At 37.7% G+C, this 13017-nt stretch overlaps 1 protein-coding gene across 1 annotated transcript in view; it reads left to right on the forward strand.

Annotated features, from left to right (window-relative positions):
• Nucleotides 1-13017, forward strand: part of EXOC1 (exocyst complex component 1) — a 1123278-nt gene that overhangs the window by 897406 nt on the left and 212855 nt on the right. The gene's annotated exons all lie outside the window — the stretch shown is intronic.

A 13017-nucleotide genomic window follows, 5' to 3' on the forward strand; every position in this document is an offset into this window, starting at 1 on the left:
TAGTAACACTATCTCTGGGAGTCAACTTAAAATATTGTAAAATCCAATGCTCTATCTTATAAATTACTTTATACTTTGTTATACATTTTATTCAGTTTAACACATCAAATTGTTTAATTGGGTACTGTGGTATTCAGGGTCTCTTCCTTCTTCCTAACTTATGCATGATGTTAGTTGTAACTCTCCTCCCTTCTCCATTTATAGATTATTCAGACAGTGTTTTTTACCCTGTTTGCTAGCAACAAGAAAGCGATATTTTCTTTCCTCAGCCATAAAAGGGAAAAACAGTGTCTCCTCCTAGAAGCTTACTAGGGAAGTTTCATGGAGTTTGCTAACTTGGCAGGCTTGAATATGTTCATCTTTGTATTCATGTGGTAGCTGCCCACATGGTTTATATTAAGTTAACAGACTTTCCTTTGCTGCAGATGGCTATATTTTCACAATCATCCCATTCAGTAGCAAAAAACAGCTTGTGCGTTCTTTTGTATTTCTCCATATTTAATTAGGGGTTAAAAAATACTGTTTAACATAAACCACATACACGTTTTACCGAAAGATGAGTTATATCTCACCAGTTAGCCCAAGAGCATTGAGCAAAGTTAAAATTTATGTGAAAACTACGAAAAACACTGGATGCACTCAAATATTACCAATAATAATTCAAATAATATTCAAATTTTATCTTATTCAACATTTTAATATTAATGAGGCCGTTTTTCTATTTGTTTAATTCAAATGTTTAAAGAAACATTCATTGGTCAGTGGGTTAGTAAAACTAGTATATATAGATTAATTTAATGGTTGTTCAATGTCTGATGAAGTCCAATTGGTTTGGATGAAAACGCTTGCAAATTGTGTTGTTGGAATTGCGTTAATGTGATGGTCTGTGGCGTTTGGTACATTCATTAAAAACATTTCGAAAAGAATATACGGATTCTTTAGTTTTCCTTGGCTTGTAGCACTCTTTCAGTGTTTATTGGTAATATTTGAGTGCATCCAGTGTTTTTCGTAGTTTGTACATCGTTCTGGGTCAAGGAAAACTATTTGTGAAGGAGAGCGGAGAGTAATGAGTTCGGAAGGGCTGGAGGAGCTTGGCCAATCAAGGAAACTGATTGGGCAGTTGATCGAGCTCATAGACTTACTAACGCCCCTTTGCCACAAGATGTTAGTTAGTCAAGCCAAGTTTGGTGGAGAGGAACATGCTTACGAGGGTGCACAACAGCTTAACACCAGAAGTAAATGGAAAAGGGAGCTTATGGGCTTTCTAATGGTTCAGCGACTAACTTTAATCCTTTGTTAACTCCAAATATTTTTTGTGCTGAATCTGAAGGGGCTGAGGTGAGAAATGAGCGCCAAGGAGCAGCAGCAGGGGCTCAACCTAATCTATAGGTTCAAGCACAGGTACTGTTTGTTCTAACAACACCAGCACTAAAGACTGGTTAAATAGAAATGTAGTGTTTGGTGTGGATATACATGTAGGCTCTGATAACATGGATGGAGAGTCTTATGTAGTTAAAATAGATAAGCCTAAAGGGCTAATGACCAAGTTTAAAATTTTGAATATTGAAAATACATATTTATTAGAATGTTTGAAAAAGGAAATTGTCCCAAAAGGACTACGTATTTGCAAGTATCCCAATAATGTTATATGTGGTTCTATTTTTCACAAAAACTTGCTTAAAGTGTTTAACCAATGTGGTTTGGATGTAATTAAATTAATAATTGAGGAAAATGAAAGGAAAATAATGTGTTTAAGTAAGGAAATTGATGAGTTAGATGGAGTTATTAAGAATGACTTAATTCATGGTATAAAGGAAGAGAGACAACAATATTATAAAATCAGGCATGATATTGATGACAAATGTAAACAAGTCATGCAACGGAAAATTGGTAAATTACACAGGGATATTACGGAGTATGAAAATGGGACTAATTACCCTGAACCCACTTTTTCTAAAAAGGACGCTAATAATTTTTTTAACAACAGGAAATGGAATAAACCCACTTATAGTCATATGGAATTCATGAATGACTATCAATATGACCAAGATTTCCCTCCTTTAGTAAGGGAAACAGATGAGGAATATAGGCCCCATAACAACAGGGGAAATTTTTACAGGAGGGGGGGAGAAGGGGGAGGGGGAGGTTTTAATTAACACCCACTCTTCAAGTAATTCAAATTTGAAAGGTGACACCAATAATATCAATATAACAGATAAGGTTATATATACGTATAAAGACTTTTCCATATATAATTATGGCAATTTTGATATTAAGGAAAACCATTTTAATTTACTCAGTAAAGGATTTAAATTTATACCTAGCTCTAAAGGGGATACCCCCACCACAATATTAGACACTAAGTTATTTATGAGAAAAAATAATTTGAGTGTATTGGCAAAGAATAATGGTTATGGTAGTGAGAAAAATAACACAGAATTGAAAAAGAAATCTACGTACAATCCACCCTTATTACCTCAGTTAAGAAATTTTGAAAAAATATTGGAAGAAGAAATTAGAAACAAACATAATAATAATACAAAACTTCACAACAACTTGAAAAAAGATGAGAAGGAAGCATTAGTGGAATTAATAGGTGATGATTCTATCAGGGTTATGAAACCAGATAAGGGGGGGGGAGTGGTCATCATGGAAAATATAATTTATGAAGGAAAGATGAACATGATACTAAGAGATGAAGCAAAGTATACAGTGGTTTCAAAAAATGAGGTAAATGTAGCATACCATCGGATAGATAATATGTTGAATGATTTTATGTTAGAAGGGGTGTTAAGGCCTGAATTACATAAATTTTTCACAGTAGAAAAACCTAGAATGGCTACAATGTTAAAGTCCATAAAATTGGTTGGACCCCCTAAGACCTATAGGTCAAAACAGCACCCTTGGACATTACTACTAAGCACATATGGACAAATAATAAAGTGATCTTGAAAGACTCATGGGATTTTTTAAAACAACTAACACCTGAATTTTATAGAACCGACCTTTTATTTATAACTATAGACATTGTGGACTTATTCTCCAGTATACCACATTATAGTGGTATGGAGTTGTTTGAGGAGTGTGTATTTTTGGACAAAACTATGACGCAGGAAGAAAAGATACTTTCAGTAGCACTCATGGACACTATCTTAAAATACAACTTCTTATTATTTGATGGAGAGTATTTTCAGCAAAAGACGGGGGTGTCCATGGCAACATATGCCAACATAGTTTTGTCCAAATGGGAGGAAAAATATATTTTAAATTCTGAATTTAATAAGGAATGGATTTTGTAAAAAAGATTCCTAGATGATATAGTTATATTTTGGATAGGGGGACAGGAAAAGTTTAAGGAATTCATGGAATATATTGGCAAAACCACTAACTTCTTAAAGTTCACTTACAATGTTAATAGTGAGGTGTTACAGTATCTGGATATAGAGTTGGTTAAGAATGATACACTCAAGTATTTCGCATCCAGGGTATATAGGAAAAACACTCATGTTAATTCATATTTACATTTTGAAAGTGCCCATCCCCTGCACTGCAAACGAAATATAGTAAAAGGGCAGTTTGTGAGGGGATCAAGGATGACTACCCTGGATGACGATTTTTTAATTGAGTGTAATAAATTAAATAAGATGTTTATAGAAAGAGGATATCCAGAAACATTTGTAACTAATATAAGAAGGGAAGTGGAAAAAGGTAGGGCAGATAGATTCAAACCCATTATGGGTATGAGTGAATTTAAAACATTATGTGAAGAAAATAATAAGAAGGGGACTGAGGGAAAACAGTACCATAGGAATCTCATTGTTGAATACAACACACAAAATACTGGATTAGGAAATGTTTTAAATAAAGAGTGGGATAAATTTGCTGCCTTAACAGATATAGAAGAAATAAACAGTTTTAAGCCTAAAATTATATATAGAAATTCCAGAAGTATAAAAAATATGTTAGAAAAGAATAATAATGATAAGGACTATAGGAAGAAAGATATGAAAAAAGTTGGAACTTTTAAATGTGGTCGGTGCAACCAATGTACTTATATTTGTAATAAGAGTGAGATGTTCATAGGAAGTAGAAATATCTTAATTAAAAGTAAAATTAATTATAGCTGTGACACAAAAGGTGTGGTCTATCTGGCAACCTGTGATAAGTGTCCGGGAAAAACTGAAAGAGAGTTAAAGAAAAGAATATATGAACACGTATATGATATTCAAAAAGGAAAAGAAACAAGTGCATTATATAAGCATAGCAAAGAATGCAGAGGATGTAGATTTCACTTTTTCATATTGCAACAAGTTAGAAAGGATGTAAGGGGTGGAATTTGGGAAGAGATTTTGGAGAGTAAGGAATTGTGGTGGCAGGTATACCTGGAAGCAGGTAAAAAAACAGGGTTAAACGATTATTTGAGTATAGCTTCCTTATTAAAAATAAGGGCAAACAAAATATAATGGTCAACATTTTTTAAATAGTGTGGGATGTTATGTTTTTATCTTCATATATGTTTGACATTTATACATTTCTTATTTATACATATATACATATATTCACCTATAGAAGGAGGAATATACAGTATTAAGTACTTTATAATGATTATTTGCACAAGCACTTTATTTGCAATAGTATTTTATAGATTCTAGCAACAATATATATATACGTCCTTTATTGTATTTTTGGATATATGTATGCAATTTAGGTTTCTGACAGCAGAGGGAGTAATCATGCTATAGATAGATATAAGAATACTTGGTCAGCTTAGCACAAGCACTTTATTTTATATTGTTATAGTTTTTTAATACAATGCTTATTTAATTCAACATGTATATAAGTATGTGTATTTAAATATGGATAGGTTTTTATCAGTACTTGATTTTGTATTCAAATTTTATCTTATTCAACATTTTAATATTAATGATATTTGTTTAATTCAAATGTTTAAAGAAACATTCATTGGTCAGTGGGTTAGTAAAACTAGTATATATAGATTAATTTAATGGTTGTTCAATGTCTGATGAAGTCCAATTGGTTTGGATGAAAACGCTTGCAAATTGTGTTGTTGGAATTGCGTTAATGTGATGGTCTGTGGAGTTTGGTACATTCATTAAAAAATTTCTAAAAAAGAATATATATTTTCCTTAGTTTTCCTTGGCTTGTAGCACTCTTTCAGTGTTTATTGGTAAAATTTATGTGAACTTAACAATATTTATGAAAACCAAATAGTCTGTATATACTTTACCATTTACATTCATTCATATGGTTATTCTTACTTCTTATTGGATTTAGAATAAACAAGTCTCTTCTTATAAAATGTTCTCCCATCTTTTTTGAAAAAGTAGATAGGCTTTGTTTTCTTCCTGCCACTCATAGCTACATTCATTTTTTTAGGTCTGGTGTCAGGTTGCAAGTCTCAGAGTCCTTTCTCTGTCCAGTTTTACTTGATTTAAAATGTTTTTTATTCAAATCTTCGAGGACCTGCTTTGAATCCAAATATGTCTTTGTCCCTAAGGGGTGAAAGACCTTGAAAACAACAGGACACTCAGTCAGAACCTAGTTTTTATTCCTGTACTCTAGTGGATATCAGACAAAGAAGCAGCCCTCGTTGCATGTTTTTCTGAGGAGTAATCATTTTCTGCAAACGTCCTGTTTGTTTCCCACCTTGTATATAATGTCCATTTTCCAGAGGATAGAGCAAGTTTGCTTTCTCAGAGTTTAGTTGTGAAGCTTTACTGGTATGGGTCAAGACTGCTTTATAGCGCTACCCGGGGAGCATTCAGTCTTTGTGACCTATCTCTAAGGATCTCATCTGGGACTATATAGGTTCATAGATGGGTTGCTAGGCTAATGTCCCTGGAGCCCTTACAAACCTAGCCATATTTATGCCAAGTTGCCTCAGTTGTCAGTGGTTAGGTGAGTGAAGTTTGCAGAAGTAAGAGTCTGTGGTAGTTAATAATGGCTTCCTGTGTCCAGGAGGGACATGGGTGCCACCACAGGAGTGAATTTGTGGTCACCCATCCATTGATCTAGGTTATATTTAAAGAGGGTCAGGGAGGTGCTCTGTTTCACATGAATTGGAAGCTTGTTCCAGAGAAGTGACTGTCTCTGGGAGCTGGATCTATCTCTCCAGCATAACTTCTTCATGTCAGAGTCAAGGTTAAGGTTCCTGGTGCGAGTGAACGTCATGCAGTCTGATTTATGAACATGTAACATTTCCATCAGGGTGAGGTCAGAGACTGCCCTGTAAGCCAGGCTCAGGTCACCCCCCCCCCCTAGCAACCTGTAGGAGACCGAATACAGTGACAGGGCTTTCAGTCTTTCTGTGTAAAACTTTTGTGTACCCTTTAATTCCCGATGAGAAACCTCTGTGGTCTGTCCAATTATTGCAGGTGTCTGGTGATGTGCATGCCAAAAGGGAGCATTGTACTCGGCTATTGGTCTGATGAGGGCCAACTGTAATGGAATTACACCATCCCTAGATCTAGATGTGATGTCTTTACTTATAAGATGTGCCACATAGAAGTATTTCCTGACTACTGTGGATATGTGGTGGTCAAAGTTCAGGTTGCTATCAGCCTGAGTACCCAGATCATCTACCACTGGGTCTGCAGTTAGGGGGGTGTTGTCTGTAATGCAATTAGCAGGGATGTCACCTTTCCTAAAAGGGGGAATAATGCATTTTTTTGCATTTAGCTTTAATCCATGGCTTTGGCACCACTCATTTGTCTGCGCTAACCCTGTCCGCAGTATATTAACATTCTCCCAATTTGCAATAATCTGTGAACTTGGTCAGCCACATGCCATCCAAGTTTGCCTGGCCTTCTGAGAAATAAATTCCAAACAGTAAGGGGCCTAGCACAGAACCCTGTGGTACGCCATGGTAACCGGTCTTTTGCAGTATGTGTCCTGTCAATGAGATGGTTGGCTACCCACCTGGTTATGTAGGGGTTAATTCCCAATTGGGACAGTTTCTCTATAATACCTGAGTGAGTGATTGTATTAGTTGGCTAAGCTAGGTCAATATAGGCAGTACACACTGTCTTTCCTTCGTCCAGGTTTTTGGTATCCCTCTCGAAGAAGTTAATCATGTTTAACAGGCATTATCTACCTGTAACGAATCTGAACTGGGTTGGGTCCAGAGTTTGGAGATTACCTATGTCCTTCTTAATAAAGTCCATAATGATTCTTTCCATGGCCTTGTAGATGAGGCTTGTCAAGCTTATGAACCTATAATTCCCAGGGTTGGTTGATGATCCCCTTTTGTGTAAAGGGATTACTGTTGCTGTCCTCAATTCTGCCGGAACTTAGCCAGTTCACAGACTTTGGTTAAACAAGGATCCAAGTGGGTCTGCTAGGTCATGTTTTACATTGATTAAAAGGCAGCCTTGGATGTTGTCTGGAACCATGGATGCAATGTTTTTGGGCTTGGAGAACACTAAGATGACTTACTCCCTTGAGATAATAGGCTGAAGAATAGTGGCAGGTATACTTTTGGGGATGACTGGAGGGGACAGGGTAGTGAAGTTTGCGCAAAATCTGTCAGCTAGCAGGTTGGCGATTACCTCCAGTTGAGTATGGGTGGTGCCATCCATGACCAGTTCAGCTCATAGCTGGGTATTCCCTTTTAGATTTCGTATGTAGTCAAAGAATGCCTTGTGATTATCCTTAGCAAAGGAGGCTGTTTTTTACTTTGGAATTAGCTTTGGAGGACTTAACAAGATCTCTGATTTGTTTGTTTAAGCTAGAGAGGGATTTCTTCCTCTGCTGAGCCATTTCCCTCTTGTTCTTGGACATTAGTTTCCTTCTCTTGTTGTATAGCCTATTTATACCAAGGGTCCACCAGGGTGGCTTATTTTTTCGGCCAGACATGCTTTTAATCCGGTCAGGTACAGCTAATTCTTTACAACTCCTTAAGTGGTTATACAGGGGCATTAGTGTACATGTCTGCATACGAGTCCAAGTTATCTGCGTTCGAGGGGGCTTTGAAACTTATGTTATCACTTAGTAGGAGATAGTGTGTTTTTGAAAAATTCTTAAGCGTTTTTGAGCTTGATGGGGTGTCTGGCCTTATAATTACATTGAACGGGACTGATTTATGGTCCAATCTCACCAGGGAAGACATCACACTGGGGTGGGGGGAGGGGTGCAACACTCTCCCATGTTAGTGAGTACTATGTCCAGGACATTTGAAAATCTTGTGGGTGTGCTAACTAGCTGTTCAAGAGCATTTGCATTGAAAAAGTCCAGGAATTCTGAGCCAGCATTGTTGTGGTCATGTATGTTTCCCAGTCAGAGGCAGGGTAATTAAAATTACCCATGAGTAAAGTGTTGGGTTGTATGGCAAGTGACTCCAGTAAGTCCAGGTATGCAGTATGCTTTTCTTGTTTCATGGTAGGGACCTATGGCTAGGTGTGATGTGGTAGGGGGCTTTGCCTGTAGTTAATTTGTCATAGAGTAGCTCAAGAGAGTCATACTGTTTGACCAGTCTCGAGGTGTACTTACCCATAATGAAGGTGGATACACCTCCTTTGGTTCTTTCACTCTGTTTGTGGTCTAAACGTATGAAAGGCATTGTGAACGCCTACATGGCTGGGGGTCTTTCCACACCTTTGAACCATGTCTCAGTGACCTGCACAAATGTCAGTATCTTCCAAAGTGTGCTTCCAGAGAGTGCAATGTCTTGTTTAGACTCCTAGCATTAAGCAGCAATACCTTGAGTTTAACTAGCGAGGATTTTGTTATGTTCGGAGGTTGGTTATTTTGACACTACATAAAAAGACATAATAGGGGTGGCTAATGTATTTGCCAGTATCTGAAAGCCTAGAAGAGACAGGTGATACAATCTCTGACACAGCATCTTTGCTTGTCAACCATGTCTTCCCAGGCTGACAGATAATAGATCCCCTTGGACGGAACCAGAAGCTAAGCCATTTGTTAAAGTCAATCATTTTTTGTTTGTATTGTGGTATCATCCTTGGAGAAGGTAGAATGCTGGTTAAGGCTAGGCTTATACCTGTCTTTGACACATAATCTGAAAGCTGAGTCATGTCTCTCTTCATATAGTCCAGTGAGGTACAACTCGTCATTCACCCCCACATGGATTATGGTGGAATCATACCAGTACTTATGGTTGAGTGACTTGCTGGATCCTGGTACCTGGCATGCAGCTAACCGTAACCCACTCCTTCTCTAGCCTGGTGAGGGGAACACTAGTGTGTCTCACAATGGAGTCACCTATGACCAGTTCATTAGGTTTTGAGGTGTTACGCCTTATCGCTTATTTGTTGAGACATTGGTGTGTGTGTGTGTGTGTGTGTGTGTGTGTGTGTGTGTGTGTGTGTGTGTTTTGTTATGTGTTGTCATTGATTTTTGTATTATGTGTACAAGTGGTTTCTGTTTGGGAGGCCTCTGATTTTTGGTAAGTTAATAGTGAGTACCTACGCATATGAGGATTTGTGTGTCATGTCCTTATTTAGTTTGGGAAGTGTGTGTATGCCGACAACCTGTTTGGCATTCGATTTGTCCTAATGTGAGAGTCTTGAATCCAATTTCCTAGTGTAATTACATCTCTCACATAAAGTATTTTTTTCAGGAGTAAGTGGTTATCAGTACACATTTGACAATTGCTACATTGTGTATGCTCACAACCTGTTTGGCATTCGATTTGTCCTAATGTGAGAGTCTTGGCTTCAATTTAATAGTATAACTACATCTCTCACATAAAGCATTTGTTTGTTTCAGAAGAAAGTGGTCATCAGTATGCATCTGACAATTGCTACATTGCCTCAGGATACCCATGTCTATCAGGCTGGCCAGAGAAATGATGGGAAACTGCCCGTCCATGATAACAAGCTCTGACTGTATGTTTTATTAGGGAAGGGAATGGGTTAATTTGACAGGACTGTGCTGGTAGCTCCGAGGCTACGAGAGGGACTTATACTTTTTGTACACTAAGGCTGATCAATAAGGCAGTGTTGCTCAGTGCACAACTGAGTTTCTCCTAGAACAGCAGAGAAGTTTGGAAGGGTTTCACTGACAGCTCTTTAGGGAAAAACTGAGCTTCTAAGCTTTTGCATCTATACAGGGCACTGCTAACAACCACTGAGCAAAGAGCAGCATGTTGCAAATGGGAGCCTTCAATATGAGCAAAGAGAAACAAGTCTTAAGCTAACTACCAATCAAGAAACAATACAATAAGCCTTTCACCAGCAGTCCCAAACTCAGGCAGGTTAGATCAGTACACTTCTGCCACAAAACACACCTTCCTAAAGTAGAATTGCTGGTTTGGAGCCCAAGTGTAACAAGACCACACAAATTACCTACAACAGCCCTACAACTAACAGATACAATGTAATACAGTGCAATTAACTACTTAAAGCAGCCTTAGGCAGTATAGATTTTTTTTTACCATAAAGTGCAAAAATAGCAGCTGATAGCTTAAGAAACTGCTATAAGTACAGTCACAGAATACAAGAGAAGTGCAAAAAATACTTTTTTTTTCAGTAGTGGATTGCTCCAGGTGAAAGCAGATTTGCAGCAATCAGTATCAAAGTTGCTAAACGATGAGCAGCTATGAGCATCTATGCCAAAGTCCGCTCAAACCAGAGTCGTAAATACTAGCAAAAAGAAACAAGTTTTACGCTAACTACCAGTCAGGAAAGTACACAATAAGCCTTTCACCAGCAATCCACAACTCAGACAAGTTAAATCAGCACACTTCTGCAACAAGAATGCAGAAAATGACCATTGGTCTCCAGGACTTCTTTAGATTGATACAAGCAATACTAAAGTGATGTGGTACATCAACAAACAAGGGGAACCAGGTTTTCCCCTGTGCACACTACTTGTGTTAGCTTGGGATATAGCTTTATAGTACAGTCTGACTACAGGCATCCTACAATTCTGTTAGACCAAAATAGTGTGGCAAACAAGCTGAGCAGTGAATTCCTCAAAAATAGAGTCTTGATTGGGTGGGGTCTTCCAAGATCTGATCCATCTGTGAGAAGTTCCTTAGGTTACCTTTTTTGCCGCCTCACTGAACAATCAGCTGGAAAAGTTCTGCTCCAAGACTCCATCCAAAAAGGTCTGGAAGCGAGATGCCTTTTCTTTTCTTGGGACAAACTTTTTTTTATGCTTTTCCATCCTTTCCACTGATACCCAGGGTACTTTTGAAGATTTATAAGGAATTCACAGCATCATTGTAGTGACTCCCATCTGGCACAGGTGACAGTGGATGTTCTTCATAGTCAGTGTTGCAGTACAATTTTTGAGTCTTCGTGCCATGCAGAAACCCACAACTGGATACATCATCAATACCTGATGGATGTCTCAAGACCAACATCTGGACATCATGGTATAAAAAGAGCATCCATCAGTGCCATCTTAATTTCTTTCTGTCCATGCAGTCTGATGCGCTTCATGTTTGCTCATTATGTTCTCTGTCAGTCGGTCAGCTCATTTTTCCAGAGAACCTTCTTCTTCCAGTAAGATAAGTACCCATTTGGGAAATTTGTCTAGTAATTTAATGTTCAAAAGCAGTTGCTTGAAGTGTGGGAAGCAAATCCCACATAAAGATTTTCTCTCGTTTTGTCTCTTCTGCTTAGAGCCTCAACACATCTCTAATTGTCCTGACTGCAAAATTCCATGCAAAAAATCTAAAACAGGGCCAAGGTACTAGCTGCCAGTATGGAGTCCTCCTCTTTTAATTTCACCAAATCTTTTGAGTTTCTAATACCATGATGGGAGTGGACCGCATTCCTAAGTCAAAGTATGATTAAAGTTCATGAAATTAGTAGTTTCAGTCTTTGATGAAAGCCGGAAATGCTCTTCGCAGCATCCGCAATGTGCCCAGTAATGACTCCTCCTGCAATTCATCCAGATTTACATGTATCGGTAGCATATCTAAATATGATTGTAGAGTAAGCAAGTGGATGGTGTGAAGTTAAACATTATGGTTGCCTTTATGGAGTTGGTCTTAAAGAACAATTATTTGAGTTTTGAAGGTGAAAATTTTCATCAGATTTCAGGAGTGGCGATGGGTGCCAAGTGTGCACCCATTTTTGCCAATTTAGTACTTCTCCATTGGGAAGAGACTTTTCTCTTCCATTCACCCTTTTATGAACAGACTGTGATTTACAATCGTATTTTGGATGACATACTAGTGTTATGGAGAGGGGGAGAAGATGAGGCAAGAAATTTCGTTGAATATCTCAACTCCACTACCTCATTTCTTTCTTTCATGTTCAAGTGGAACAGTGAAACAATTAATTTTTCGGACCTGAAACTTACCAAGACATTGGAAGGATTAGAAAATAATATTTACAGGAAGGAAACCTACAGCAATTCCCTTTTGCATTTTTCAAGTTGACATCCCCCTTTCCAACATAAAAGTGTGGTCAAGGGACAGATGGTCCGATTATATCGTTTAATTAGTAAAAACAATACCTATCAAGAAGAGATGTACAATTTGATGGGAATGTTCCGGGCGCATGCATATTTCTTGAAACCTTTGATAGCAGTTAGAAATGAGGTGATGGGCAAAAGGGATACATCATTCACACTCATTCTGAATGGGATGGATGAAACTTTTCGTAAACATATTGTGATTTCTGATTCTAGAGCACTTATCTTGAAATACAATCACCAGGCACCGCAGGTTATAGAGATCATTAGGAGAACATGGCATTTGTCCTTTGATACTGAAATAAAAAATGAGTTAGGCCAAATGCCACATGTAACATTTTCTAGAGGGAGAAACATCAAAAATCTACTAGAAGAACACAAGGCAGAACATACATGCTCCCGTATGTACAAATGTGGGGCATGTAGATTTTGCAAATTTATTAATGATGGACCCTATGTTACAGTTTGGGGGAAAAATAGGTCAATCCCCTGCCCAGGTAGATGTTGTTGTAATTTCAAAATTGTGGTCTATTTGGCAACATGTACAACATGCTCAGGTTTTTACGTAGGAAAAAACATTCCCAAATTGAGAGAAAGAATTGCAGAACA

Source organism: Protopterus annectens, chromosome 2.part1 (assembly GCF_019279795.1).
Source record: "Protopterus annectens isolate FY-2018-M chromosome 2.part1, PAN1.0, whole genome shotgun sequence".
NCBI classification, from domain to species: Eukaryota; Metazoa; Chordata; order Ceratodontiformes; family Protopteridae; genus Protopterus; species Protopterus annectens.